Raw genomic sequence first — 15763 nt, forward strand, 5'->3', positions numbered from 1 at the left:
CACATATAGTAAAGGCAATGACGAATAAATTGGGACAAACGTACACTTTACATCAGCAGCTTCATCAAAAGTAAAACTTATAATAGTAGCATCCAACTGATACTGAACATTTGATCATTATGCTAGGAGGTTTCCATACATAAATGGACTTTGCAAAAGTCGTAGGAAAATTTGTGGCTGATCAAGGTTTGAAATACATCTGGGTCTATAACGAAGTATTTGGAAGTACAATTTTTGAAAATATTTTCAACGGAAGAGGTTGAACTTGTGCCACTTGAGCTTTTATAATAAATCTAGAAGCATTGTCGAGAATTCTTTGGCTAGAATTTGTAACCTAAGCAATCACAAAACATAGAAATGAGCTACATATTCAAGACAAAAGGCAAGCAATCCCAAATCTGCATTTCAAACAGAGAACAATCTAAAAAGAACAATAAAAAATCAATGGAAACACAACTTCATGGTGTCACAGTTACTTTATATAAATACGACCATATACATGATGATTCTCCAACATTTTCACATACTGGAGGCCCTTAGTGTTTGCCCTGTTAAGACTCAATAGATCATTGTAGAAAGGGAACTAAAAACATTTATTTCGTCATTGATAGTTTATTTTTTACTTTAGCACGAAGCTACACAAGGACTATCTACGCTAGCCTTCCCTAATTTAGACTAGTGTAAGACTAGAGGGAAGGCAGCTAGTCATCATCACCCACCGCCAACGTTTGGGCTACTCTCTTACCAACGAATAGTGGGATTGACCGAAACATTATAACGCCCCCCAGAGCTGAAAGGGCAGAAAAGTTTGATGTGACGAGGATTCCAACCCGCGAACCTGCAAAGTGGGTGCCATTATTTTAGACTGTTGCTCATCATCAAGGTTGTCAATCTTATGATTGACACTGTCAATCAAGGTCAAAGCAAAAATGTTCTCTTCATTAAATGTAGTAAACGTAACTGAGAAAGAAACCATTCAAGTGAAAGCTGCCTGAGACCTATTCAGGAGACTTATGGTTTCCCGTTGAAACAGGTTGTGAGGTTGATCTGAGAAAACTCATAGAGAAGGAATTGAGTCCTATTATGATGTCTTTTGTAAATCTAGATGAAAATTTATACAGCCCCACTAAATCTCAGTTAGCCGACATTCTAGCAAAAAATGCAACTTCTCAGAGTTTGCCTCTATTCAACGAAGTGTATGCATCATCATAAATACAATTACCTTTATTTATTTACCAGATGTATTTTTCAAGCTGTTCTGTTCATTTTCAGAGACAACTATAAGAGCTGATGTAATTTGACTAATATAAACAAGGCTAACGATAACAGTGCTTGTGAAAAACGGCAGAGAAAACATAAATTTATCAAGTGAGGCTTCAGTGCCAGAAATACTAAATTACCAGAACTCTGGGGGAAGGGTGGGGCAAGAGGGTACATCTGTTCCCGGGCGCAGCATCGGGGTGAAGGGGGCGTAAACTTGATGTTACATAATTAGGAATGATTTTCAGAATGAAATGTTTTCCCCTCTTAACCAATTAATGCCCAGTGTCCCATATATGGGAGTTGCAACGTCATGTGTTGCCATAACTTGGTTGTGATTTGGTCACATTATATCATAACGCTGTCTAAACGTTGCGAAAACGTCAGATTGCAACGTCACTTCCTGACAAATAATGGACGTTGCTATGTAAGGTTGTCACAACGTCGTAATTGGTCACATTTTTCTATTAATTGTCTAAACGTTATGAAAACGTCAAAATGCAGTCACTTCATAGCGACTAATCAACGTTGTTATGTAAAATTGTGTAAACGTTGTGAAATGTAACATTATATGCTGTAAATAAGTAATCAGAATGCACATTACACGGATACTTCACCGAACAAAGTCGGTAAATTGTCTGTTACTTGATCCAGTTTTTGGAATGCCACCATGGTCTCAGCGCCCTGTCCTTCGGTAGTAACCGAACAGCTATAACAGATAATTGAAATGGGAGATTAAGTTACTTTACCAGACCCCCGCATGTCTGGTAAAGCTGGAAACGAAGCCGAGGAAATCCAAATGAAGTATCTAAGCGAAGACAAGAAAATCTAACATTGGACTAGATTGTGAATAGAAAATCTAACACTGGACCAGATTGTGAATAGAAAATCTAACATTGGACTAGGTTGTGAATAGAAAATCTAATACTGGACTAGATTGTGAATAGAAAATCTAACACTGGACTAGATTGTGAATAGAAAATCTAACACTGAACTAGATTGTGAATAGAAAATCTAATACTGGACTAGATTGTGAATAGAAAATCTAACACTGGACTAGATTGTGAATAGAAAATCTAACATTGGACTAGATTGTGAATAGAAAATCTAACACTGGACTAGATTGTGAATAACAGATACGAGTCCGAACTTTTCGCACCTTTTTGGTATTCATCTTAAAATTGAAACAGGTGAACAACTGAATTAACGGCTGATTTGGAATCTGACTTACCAAGAGATCAGACATAAAGGAACTGATATCCACAACTGATGAGAATAGCTTCAAACAGATATGCATTTTTATGGGAAGCTCCTATGATACAAACTTGGATGGCTTGGAGATGTTCAGTGAAATAATGTACTGCCGAATGCTACTCAAGACAATTTTTGTTTGTTTGTTTGGGAATTTCGCACAAAGCTACTCGAGGGCTATCTGTGCTAGCCGTCCCTAATTTAGCAGTGTAAGACTAGAGGGAAGGCAGCTAGTCATCACCACCCACCGCCAACTCTTGGGCTACTCTTTTACCAACGAATAGTGGGATTGACCGTCACATTATAACACCCCCACGGCTGGGAGGGCGAGCATGTTTTAGCGCGACGCGGGCGCGAACCCGCGACCCTCGGATTACGAGTCGCACGCCTTACGCGCTAGGCCATGCCGGGCCTACTCAAGACAAGGACTGATGTTAAGCTTTCGACACCAGAGGACCTGCTTCGCTTCATTGTGCAGTATGGGGATGATGTATTTCCAAATCTGAGAGTTGGTCTGGAGATCTTACTGACTGTTACAACATCTATTGCCAGTTGTGAAAGGTCTTTTAGTGAGTTAAAACTTATCCTGTCTTACCTGAGATCACCCATGGGACAGGAAAGATTGTCAGTTTTGGCTTTGCTGAGTGTAAAGCGAGAGGTTACCGACATCATAAATTTTGAGGAACTAATCGATAAATTTGCAGCAGCAAAGGCAAGAAGAATTTCTTTTTGAAGCTACATAATTACATCCAAAGCATTATATCAAACTATTTCTTTTACTTTATGTTAACTTTTCAGGTTACCATATCCAAAGTAATGTTTTAAGTTTTCGCAATGTTATGTTTGACTATTATTTTAGTATAAAATAATTCTGTATTAAATTTTATATACATTCTTGTTTCTGATTCTGTCCTTCTCTGTTATTCAATTATATCTTCAAAGTATCATTGTTACCTCAAGTATTTCACTTTTGTCATCTCCTTCATACCCTAAAAATACATCACGAAATGCAGGTTTTCATGTTCTGAAACTCATAAATTTCCGGGAAAGCAAGACTGACCCCCTTATAGCTTACATTTTGTCACGAGGGGGCGCGAAAACTGACTTCGTCCCCGGGCGCTGAAAACCCAAGCTACGCATCTGTTCCAGACAATGAAATGTTTGATAGTTTTGTGGTTGTTTATTTGTTTGTTTTTCTGAACGAGCTCTCAAACGTTTCTGCAAAGAAAGGCTACGAACTGATTGTTGCTGATGGATTTTCTGACCCAACAATAGCAGTTTCTTTATTGTTTTGGCACGACGCGAGTTCACTCCATTTTCCTCGCAAAGAAGCTGATAAACACATAATACTGTACGTGAAAAAAAGCAATATTATATATAGGAATGAACAGCAGTACATCAGCATAACACGAATATCTTAATGTTGCTCATATTCTTCCAGCCATGCCCCTGATGGCACAGCGGTATGTCTGCGGACTTACACACTAAAAACCAGGTTTCGATACCCGTAATGGGCAGAGCACAGATAGCCCATTGTGTAGCTTTGTGCTTAATTCAAAACGAACAATCTTTCAGCCACACATGTTTAGAAAACTCTGGATGAAAATTATAACAGGGAAATCAACCAGATTTGTTGCAGCATCCACCACACAGAAAAAACAGCAGTATGTCTTTGGATTTACAATGTTAAAATCAGGGGTTCGATTCCTCTCTGTGGACTCAGCAGATAATCCCGTGTGGCTTTGCTATAAGAAAATACACACACGCACACAAAAACAACACCCTGCTACAATTTCACACTATTACTAATTGCGACACATCTTAATTTGTCGGCATTGAAAATGTGACGGATTTACCAATATGTATTTATTTTAAATGGTTCGGCATGCGCCAAGTGTGTTAAGGCGTTCGATTCAGTAATCTTAGTGTGGCGCGGGTTCGAATCCCTGTCGCACCAAACATGCTCGCCCTTTCAGCCGTGGAGGTATTATAATGTAACGGTCAATCATACTATTCACTGGTAAAAGAGTAGCCCAAGAATTGGCGGTGGGTGGTGATGATTACTTGCTTTCCCTGTAGTCTTACTCTTCTAAATTAGAAACGGCTAGTGCAGATAGCCCTCGTGTAGCTTTGCGCAACACTAAAAACAAACAAAACAATGAAAAACATTAGATACCTTCAAAGGCGAAAAACTGTCGAGAGTTAGCTAGCTACCCATTAAGTGAACTGTACCGATATCAATTCGAAATTCATTCACTCATCGTGAACTATCGATAAAGTATTCAGTTTCAGAAAAGATAGAAGACTCATTTTGTTTGTCAAACTTTTGTATATAAATCATTATTTGTAACAATCATTATCATAATTTTTGTTATTGTTTTTATATTAGAATATATTTGTGTTACGAAAGAAGACTGTGTGTGCCAATATTCTTGGCAAGCGTCATAAATTTGATACATGTGGACATTTAATTAACTTTTGAATTTAAGTTGCAATGTTATCCTGTTTCAGGCTATTTTAAATCGTTATACATAACAAAAAAAAAAAACCATTCGTGATGATGATAAACCACTTGAAGTAAAAATGTATTTCAGGACGGCTAGTATGGATATTAATACTTTTATTGATAATTCAAAAAACAACGTTTCGAACTTCTTAGGTCATCTTCAAGTCGAAACATTGTTCTCTGCTTTATTAGTAAAAGTGTTAATACACATACCAGCCGCCCTCAGTTATAGGAATAAAACCAATTAAGAGGTATTTTGTGCTGAAAGTAACTGTGTTACCGAAGGACATTGGAAAGGAAACCTACTGAGTGACAATTGTTTCATATGTAGAGGAGTTTGTGTGCGAACTGTACAATGCTAAGACTGACACAGCTTCTATCTATGTTGTTCGTGCTTCATTATTGAGAAAGTATACGCAAAGTATTAAATTTGTCTCTGACAAAGGATGCTCTCATCTTTCATAGTTGAAGGCCATCCATTTCTCGGACCCACTTCTAACAAGTTGAAAAAACGCAAATGACATGATGCAACCCATTCTAATAGAAGACACTACTGTCCCAGTTGATTAATTGTAGTTTACCATGTGTAGTTGCGGTGGTACGGGACACCAATGTATAACATAACAAAGCGATGCATGTGCACATGAATCCTTATGAAGCTTGTTCCTGTTAAAGTGAGTGGTGCCAAAACCAACGCAACTCAAGATAATGATATAAGGGAAAATAAAAGCAGGTATTCAGCTGACATGGTCAATGTATTTATTGTTATTGTTTTTCAAGTGTGTAAACTAATTTAGAGCATCATTTGCAATAATTATATAACTACAATTGAGAGAACAGAATTATCTATGAATTTTTATTTAACCAACCTTCACTTGCATTGACAATGATCGCAAAATAATCATTGTAATTTCTGTTTGACAATAATAATAAAATTTGTTTTGTCTTTAAATCAGTTGAGTTGAATTGCAATTTTGACAGAAAAACTGAAACTGATGTTCCTAGGAGATTTTAATTTCTGAAAAGATTGCAATTGTATCAATTGTTGTTAAAAAGGGGAGTTGCAGAGTAGTCATAATTGCAATTTTTATTTTTATAAATAGCCTAAAAATGTATACGAATTATTGTATTAAATTATGACATTTCCTGTAACTGAATTCTTAAAACTCATATATTCTATATTTCTTATAAATTATCGTGTTTTTATATTTCTCTGAGTATGTTAATAATCTTGTAATTTCGAAATATGTTAAAATGCCAATGTTCATTAGTATCTGGACACAAATTCAACTGAAGAAATTATTTTAGGATGATAACATGAAGTGCAAATTGTTAAACACAAAAACTACACAATAGGCTATCTGTGTTGTGTCCATCATGATGTTGAATCTCAGTTTTTAGACTTATAAGTATTCAGATTTACCGTTGAACCACTGAGAGCGGGATGGAATTTTGTTTGTCGTAGTGCAGAGCTACAAAGTAGGCTATTTGGGCTTTTCTCCATGAGGAGCTTGACCCCTGATTTTAGTGTTGTAAGTCTGGAAAATTACCTCTGACTGGTGGCCCGGCATGGCCAAGCGTGTTAAGGCATGCAACTTGTAATTTGAAGGTCGCGGGTTCGCGCCAAACGTGCTTTCCCTTTCAGCTGTGGGGGCGTTATAATGTGACGGTCAATCCTCCTATTCGTTGGTGAAAGAGTAGCCCAAGAAGTTGGCAGTGGGTGGTGATGACTAGCTGCCTTCCTTCTAGTCTTACACTTCTAAATTAGGGAAGGCTAGCGCAGATAGCCCTCGAGTAGCTTTGCGCGAAATTCATAACAAACAAACAATACTTCTGTCTTGAGATGAGATTTTTAAAAAAACAAAGTAGAGATACTCAGCTAAATAAAATGTACCTGTTTTTGGAAAAGAAAAAAAGTACGTGTAAGTATAAAGAACAAGAAAGCAGCTCAAATAGGTCCTGCTACTTGTACCACCTTAAAAAATAATCACCGGCAAAATTTTTTCCATGCCGCTTACCTAGCGCGGACTTGTGAAATGTGGAAATCTCAAATATAAAATTTGAAAGAAAACTGTAAGGGTAAAATGATAATTAAAATATTATATTTTGCATAATAAAAGTATCAAAATATTTAAAAAATATATCGTTTATTATTAAACTCTGTCTTCAATTTAGTTGAAGAAATACTCATGGTATATTGACCACTCCATATTGCGTATAAAATGGTTAAAACATAATCACATTTTCTTAAGTTTATTTGACTCGTACAGAACAATGCACCTTTATTCTACATTTTTGATTAAAATATGAATATTGTTATAAATATTCATAACAATTAACTCTTAATTCAACGATGTCTGGTCACGTGAGTTTGGTGATTTAACCGCCATCTTGGTTTAAGGAGGAATCTAAAGTTATGTCTTATGTGTGATTCGGCAAATTATTGTAACTTTTAGTTAATTATATCACTAATATAACAAATGTTGTAGGTATTGATATTGTACATGAATATCTTTGATTGAGACCAAAAAAGAGGAAAAAAAGTGACTTTATAAGAACAGTTATAACTTTCAGGTGAGAATAAGATGCACTTGTGTAAGTTGTGGTGCGAGATGGTGTAGTATTAGTATTATATGAGTATATTTAACGTATTATAAATTGAAGTATTACATTCACACGCCAACTTATTACTTTTAAGCTTGTTTATCCTTATTATTATTATTAGCGGTAGTGTGACTGTAAGTTGCAGTCTAGAGTATCACTTAATGGTAAGACTAGTAGCAATATTAATATTATTTGTATTGGGTGAAGCCACATTAGATCATTTGGTATAATGTGATATTTGCGATACTGACAGTGAAATTGACAAATGTTAGTCTCTGGTTTTATACCATTTCTGTGTTCACTAAAGTCGCAGATTAGATTGACAGAAATCAGAACGTTGAATTACAGCAGCAACAGTGAATAATTGAGACATATACTGTATAGTAACAAACATTTAATTGAGCATTTCAAAATTTACATAATTCTTCTTCAACTGAAGATGGTAAATTATTAGGTACAAATATTTATAAAGTTTAAACATTTTATAAAATGTAATTAAAATACTGACTAAAAAGATGAAATAAATTGAAAAACAAATAAATAAGGAATAGGATAATGCTGCAATGTTATATAAGTATTCAAAACGTAATTAACTGAATTTGTGTTATTATTTAAATTTGGGAGTTCATTTATTACAGATAAAGATTAATTGAAAATTTAATATCAGATTAGATGACTTTGAAATTTATAATCAGTATGGGGTAGTTGGCATTTTTACAATGTATGTGAATTGTGGAGCCTGATGGAAATGATAGTTTTTTACCATTTCTTCTTGATACTTTCATATGTTTGCAAGCTTGCAAGTGTAATTCATGTATGGTTTTGTAAATGTAGATGGAATTAAAGCCATCACTTGTACTTTATATATAATCATGAAATGCATAGGGGGTTTTGGTAATAAGTCTTTTGATTGGAGTAGATTTTGTATTTTGAAAGGTGATTTAAATATCAATTGCAGTGGAACTTGTAGATAATACCTTTTATTCTTAAATTTTACGACTTCACAATGAAACTTTACTTACACAAAAAGGGAAGCATCAGTGTTAATTGGTGTTCATCAACAGTGTGTTGTTTCATTTGGCACTCCAGTTTGGGTGTGAGAACAGAAGTGTTGGAGCTTTCTTTTGGCACTCCAATTTGGGTGTGAAACTTTACTTACCTGAAAAGGGGAGCATCAGTGTTAATTGGTGTTCATCGACAGTGTGTTGTTTCATTTGGCACTCCAGTTTGGGTGTGAGAACAGAAGTGTTGGAGCTTTCTTTTGGCACCCAGTTTTTGGTGTTGTGAGCTTTCTTTTGGCACTCCAATTTGGGTGTGAAACTTTACTTACCCAAAAAGGGAAGCATCAGTGTTAATTGGTGTTCATCAACAGTGTGTTGTTTCATTTGGCACTCCAGTTTGGGTGTGAGAACAGAAGTGTTGGAGTTTTCTTTTGGCACTCCAGTTTAAGTGTGACAACAGAAGTGTTGTTGGAGCTTTCTTTTGGCACTCCAATTAGGGTGTGAAACTTTACTTACCCAAAAAGGGAAGCATCAGTGTTAATTGGTGTCCATCAACATTGTGTTGTTTCATTTGGCACTCCAATTTGGGTGTGAAACTTTACTTACCTGAAAAGGGAAGCATTAGTGTTAATTGGTGTTCATCAACAGTGTGTTGTTTCTTTTGGCACTCCGATTTGGGTGTGAGAACAGGAAATACTCATTGATTGTAAGGTGTTGATTTCAGTATGAAGAGAGAGCTGGGTAGAGCAGATGTTATATGCTCTGTGGAGAATGTTTATAAGGTTACATGTAAAGGAATTTGGAACAAAACTGTTGAGTATTATAAGTGGATGTGATACAGTTATTTAATCTGCTGATTTGATATCAAGAGAAAGCATTTCAGTTTTTTCAATTTCACGAGTTTATAATTAATAAAACCTGTATTTTCAACTGTTATTGAAGATAGCAACAAGTTAACTCCATACTCTCATTATAAGTATGTTTTTTTTTTGTCAGGCATGTATATATTTTAGATGTTTTGTCAGGATATGAACTGTTAGAGTATTTTGTAAGCCTAATGCATAATTTTGGAATTTGATATACCTCTCACATTATGGACCATTTAGTATGTATAAAACAAATTACCACACATTTTACTTGTGTAACTGAAAATAAAAAGGTCAGTTACCTTTCCTTGAGATCCAAATCGATAAATTAGGTAACTATTTTACAGCATCTGTTTATTGTAAAACCATAACAAACATATGGTTGATTCAGTAGTTATTCCAAATTCCTTTAAATGTAACCATTTGCTTAGTCTTCTCAGTAAAGCATATAACATTGGTTCTATCTCTTCCTTCATACTGAAATTACTACCTTACAAAACATTTTAATAAACAACAGCTATCTATTGCATTTCATTTAAGCCATAACACCTAAGTTCCTTTGTCACAAATTTGAACCCGAGGAAATAAAACTACACTATAGATAAATACCAGTTAAGACTGATTCTTCTTTTTTTCAGGCAAGCAATGTTTTACAGTTAAGTCACAAATGTTAAGAATAGTTAAATCATTTTATTCCCAAGTTCAACTTCAAATGGTGTTTAAAAAAAACCCTTCAAAAATGCAAAATTTATTACAATCTAAAGACCTATTAGCTAATCCTATGTTTTCCAGGATTGTATATAATTATGTGTGAACCTGCAAACATGAGATTATCAAACAGAATTGGTACAAAATTATCAAATCTGTCACAATTCATAAACACAGTGAAGACACAAACCACCTGTCTAGATTACAAATTTCAGTTATCTCATATTGTGATCATCCAATTTTGAACTTTAAATTAACAATTTTATTTATTTTAAATGAACTCTCAATTTTAAATAATAATTCAACTTCACTAAAATAACTTCTGTCATAAATACATCTGTAATATTCTCCATTACCGTATTTTTATGTTTATATGCTTGTCTTTGAATTTATTTTATTTTTTTATTCTGCATCATAATTATTTTTTATAAAATGTACTTAATTGATGCCTAATAATGTACCCTCTTCAGCTTGTTGAAGATGAAATGTACATATTCTGAAAACCTTCAATAATTAAATATATGTTACTATTAAAAGTTCATAATTGCTACCATTACTTTAATAAAGTCAATTTCAGTTTGAATACTTGGAAGTTAGGGTTAAGGAAATTTGTAGTAAAAAATAAACTTATGATTGTGGTTATTTTAGGTTTTAACATTTTGTATTGATACTTTTCAACTTTAAAAAAAACTTTTAATCTTAATTCTGTGATAATGGTAAGTACTAAGTTGTGAAGTAGCTTTGGATAAAGGTTGAAATAAAAGTTAAAAATAATTTGTAAAACATTATTAGAGTAAAGTTTAAAATAGTGACTAGTAGTGTTTTAAAGTTGAAAGAAAATATGAAATGTTACATAACCAGAATTGTGTTTTTTTACAGAACAGTGAAAGTATCAAGAATTTGTAGATAATTGTTATAAATTGAAAATGTTTATTTTGAATTTTAAAAATGTAACTGATAAGCTAAAAAAACTTGTTGTGTTACTAATGTCCAGTTGTAATAATTAAGTAATTTTCAACTGAATATTAATTTTGGGCAAAAATATTATAGGCCTAGGTTATCAAAATATCACTATACTTAATGTTGTGGAATGTTAAAATTCTGATGCAATGCTGAATTGACACATTGTTTTGAGTCTTTGGATCTGCTTCTTTCAGTTCAGTCATAAGGCCTGTTCTAATTAATAAAAGCTGTACTCTAACCATTATTGATGATAGGAATAAGTTAACTCCTCACTCTGTATTGGTCTACAGATTTTTGTCAGGATATCAACTGTTAAAATATTTTGTAGGCCTAATAATATAGAATTTTGGAATTGGATGTAGCCTTGAAATTATGGATCAGTTAACAAGTATATTACAAATGAACACAAATTTTGGCCATAAGTAAACACAATTAAAATAACATTCATGGAATATTACATGAACTGTTTAAATAAAAACCATTACATGTCCAGAATAATTTTGTATATTTAGTATTTTGTATTTTCAAAGTAAATACATGTGCATATAAATTTTAGTAAATTACTAACTAACTTAAAAATAAATTCAAGTGTTTTTCAAAACATTAATTGCTATATATGTATATATACATATATATATGTCATTATCTTCAAAAAATAACATTCTAGCTTCACTCTTCCACCATGGGTGATGGTTAAAGATAACGTTGTGTTTGTTGACTTGCATTCAATATTTTATTGAACTACTGTTTTATGAAGTTATATCCACAAGTTTAGAATCAACTTGTAGATTATTATTCAGACTTTAATATTACAGTGGAACCCCTCTAAACCACCACCTCTCAGATTTGGTCACCCCTTGAAAGCAGTCATTCAATCACAGTCCCTTTTTTTGTTTGTTTGCATAATCCCTAATTATGTACAGTGAACCCCTCTAATCAGGCCAGTTTGTCTCAGTCCCAAAGGTGGCTGCTTTAGAGGGGTTCCACTGTATACCAGTTAATTTCTTAATTTAAAAAAATACTAAATATAGGTTTGTGAGTCATGTGGTGTGTTGCATTTTATGTCCAGCAACAACAGTGGACAAAGGTTGTAGTGAGAAGAGATAATTGTTTTACTTCTGGATTTATTCTATATTTTAAGAAAAAGAAGTTTTTGATCATTTATTTCTAAATAGTAATTCTGAATAGTTTAACTCCTCATAGTTTGAGTCCAATTTGAATGAAACTTTGCAAGATTTTTCAACATCATAAGAAGTTAAAGTTTCATTATAATTGTGTGAAGTTTCTTTTTGTGTATTTAAAGAAATAATTCAATAACAACTTTAAAAGTTCACAAATATGTAAAATTTTGTTTATTTCATTCCATTTTTTTCCAAATGACTTCCTAAATGCTCCCACTAGTGCAGTGGTAAGTTTACAGATTTACAATGCTAGAATTTGGGGTTTGATTCCCCTTGGCATGCTCAGCAGATAGCCTGATGTGACTTTGCTATGAGAAAACACACTCACTTTCTTAACCCTCGTCATGTGTTACTGGTCAAAGGACGTAATGATGTTTGACTTGCATTCAAAATTTTATTGAATTACTATTTTATGAATGTATGTCATTAAGTTTGGTATCAAATTTTAGATTATAATTTAAATTATAGAAGTATACATTATGTAATTTCTTAATTTAAAAGCAAATATTTAAAAAAATGCCAAAGTTTTTTGTTTTTCATGTGGTATGATGAATGCAACACTGGTTCAGATTAGATGTTTGTGATATCAAAATACAAAGTTATAGTTTTTTAAAAAGTTGGTACTCAGTTTACTGATATTGACAAACTGCTGTATAAAATAAGAACTTTTTTCCTTTTCTATTTGCTGGAATATTGCTCATATACTGAATCAAAGATAGTGGCTCTGCTCACCTCTTTCCATGTTTGGAAACACTTCTGTCACTTACTTCTGTCTATGATGTCAACAACCAATTGAAAGTGCGGAATATACCCCTTGGGACTTTTTCAGTCATTTTCAAGTATTTTGAAATCTTATTTTTATGACATGAAACTGGTGTGTTGAGTCATTAATCTGCTTAAAATATATTTTTTAGACCCATATACAGTGTGGTTACTTACCTTGATAAATTATAGTGGAATTCTGTGATATCAGAAAGTAACTTATGATTTTTGGTTATTTCATATTAATTATGTTGAATTTCACAAGGCTTATTAAGCTAAGACATGCAGAAACCATTACAGAGGTTGTAACTAAAAGAGATCATCTACTCTAACACAGAAGTGGTACTTTTTTCCATTTTAGTGATGAACATTAATTTTGTACCTTTATTATTATTATCATCAATGAAGGTACTTTTTGTAATAAAACTTCTAAAATTGTGGTGTAGTGAGTTTAATGCAGAATTTTAAAACAAATTTTTTTATTAGAGAATCATTGTGATATTTTGGGAGGAAAGATACTTTTTCTGCTGGAGAATGCAAGTATATGCTATGAATTGTTCTGTGACTAGAGGACTCATGAGTTCTTATGGATTTGTGTCATAGGAGTTTTGTATTTTTTAGTATGTTTTACAAGTATATCTTTTACTTCAATGGCAAGAAATAAATAGGCCAACTCTACAAATTATGCAGTAAGATCCAGTAAGAAGAAGTATATCAAACTGGTTGCCAAGATGCAGTTAGAAATTAGGACAAATTTCAATTGTTCAACTATCCAACATCTTGACTGAGCAGCCACTGATAACGTGGGTTTTCTGTTAGTTCATTATATGATCTATAATTGATGTCTACAGTATAGTATAGCAGTAACTTCATTTCCCTTTAAAGTAGTGTTATTTAATAATTAAAATAAAATGAAAGAAAATCTTTGTATAATTAATTATCAGTTGGAATTGACAGAATTTGTTGAATTTCTAAATCACTGAAAATTGATTGCTCGGAAATTAAAAATAATGCCACCCAGACCAATTTATTTACCAGAACAATCTTTTGATTTGTAACTGGACTGACAATTACAACCCTGTACTTTTTGTTTGAAACAAAGCATGAACCTTTATTCACTACAAAATAGTCAGTTAAAATAGTGTTTTTTATTTATTTACACAAGTTGATACACTTAATAAAACAAAGGTTAAAAACAATGCACATCACAAAGCACACCCATTTCTTTACAAATTGTACATTATCAGAGGTCAATAACAGCATCCTGTGCTTAGGGTTAATGCTGTTAATGTTCTTACTGGAGATCTGTGCTGACTTTTCCCTCTAAGTTCTTAGGATGATATGCCATATAACTAATTAGTACTGCACTGTTTGGGAAAGTTGCCAAAGAGAACATGACAACAGAGTGATTAGAAATTTGAAACATCCCATTACTTTTCATTAAGGTACTTTTGTAAACTGTTTGCATTGTGAACATCACTGTTGTAGATTTCACTAAGTTGAAAGTGGTAAACGGGTATGTACAAATATTTACAAAATATTGGACACCAACTTGAGGCATATTGGCAGGTAAAACAAAATACATGGCATAATAAATGAATATTTGCTGTGAAATTCTTGTCAGTGCTATAAGTACAGCTACCAGTTTAGCCACCAATTTTGATTTTGTTTCGTTAAGTCACATGCTCAGTCCTTATTCTTTGGTCACACCTTTTCTGGCTGGTTTGTTGTTGGAAATTATTGGGTAGAGACCCTTTGCTAGAATGTGCTTGTTTACCATATTCTTTAATCAGGTAGTTATGAGAAGCTTTTCTCCATCCAGTGTGTTTTACCAGAGTTCCAGAGATGTTAGAATCACAAATTGATAGTCTGTTTATATTTCTCTTTATGGGCATTATTTTCTCACATTTCTTCAGTATTTGGTGCTAATTTGGAAGTGTTAGCCCATAGTGTTTTCCAGCTCCCTCGTTCAGTTCCCAGGCCTGTTGGTTCTCATAATAAGAGTCCATCTGTGTTCTTGATGAACTTTGTCTCGGGCAAACTGATCACAATGGTGACTATTCTGTAGCCACGTGAGCAGTGGGAGCACAACTATAATACTTTCTGGGCATCTAGAGTTTTTTCACCAAGGATCCATAGGAACTTCATGTACCATCTTCAGGGTTATCCATTCAGTTTACATCACCTCCTCCATTATCTGCTTAACCTGTTGCCTTTTCACCTCTAAAGTGATCCCATGAGCTTTGTTTCCAAGCCACAAAAGAGCTGTTAGTCGAAATGGCAGAAGAGAAAGTTGATCATGCCCTTTTGGGATTTTATTCCTCTTTATTTGTTGTACCCAAGAAGACAGGAGATTGGTGTCCAATCATCAGTCTGTCTTGACTCAACCAATTTTTAGGTCTTCTTTGCTTCACAATTGAATCTTTTCTTAACCTACAATTGGACTTTCCACCAAGGTTCTGGATGACCAAGTTCTGTGTTACTGAAGCTTATTTTCATTGCAGAAATATCCTGGAGGTTTATCAGATTTGTGCACAAGGGTCAGGTGTTGCAGTTCAGGGCTGTATATATTTAGTAATGCATCAGCACCTTACTTCTACAAAGTGTTTCCAGCTTTTTCTTGTCACTTCCATTTCTTGGACCAATGTGCTTGCCATTATA

The 15763-nt window shown here is 33.7% G+C and overlaps 1 protein-coding gene across 7 annotated transcripts in view; it reads left to right on the forward strand.

The window, feature by feature from the left end:
• The first annotated feature begins 7361 nt into the window (after positions 1-7361).
• The window catches only part of Ptpmeg (protein tyrosine phosphatase Meg), a 171457-nt gene continuing 163055 nt past the window's right edge, over positions 7362-15763 (forward strand). For 5 of the 7 annotated variants that reach the window (XR_013028708.1, XR_013028711.1, XR_013028710.1 and 2 more), the window contains exon 1: positions 7362-7591. The gene's annotated coding sequence lies outside the window, so the exon portion shown is untranslated. The remainder of the gene's footprint in view (positions 7592-15763) is intronic. The other 2 variants (XR_013028709.1, XM_076503287.1) reach the window with 1 other exon arrangement.

The sequence above is a fragment of the Tachypleus tridentatus genome, chromosome 6, assembly GCF_004210375.1.
Source record: "Tachypleus tridentatus isolate NWPU-2018 chromosome 6, ASM421037v1, whole genome shotgun sequence".
In the NCBI taxonomy this organism is placed as follows: domain Eukaryota; kingdom Metazoa; phylum Arthropoda; class Merostomata; order Xiphosura; family Limulidae; genus Tachypleus; species Tachypleus tridentatus.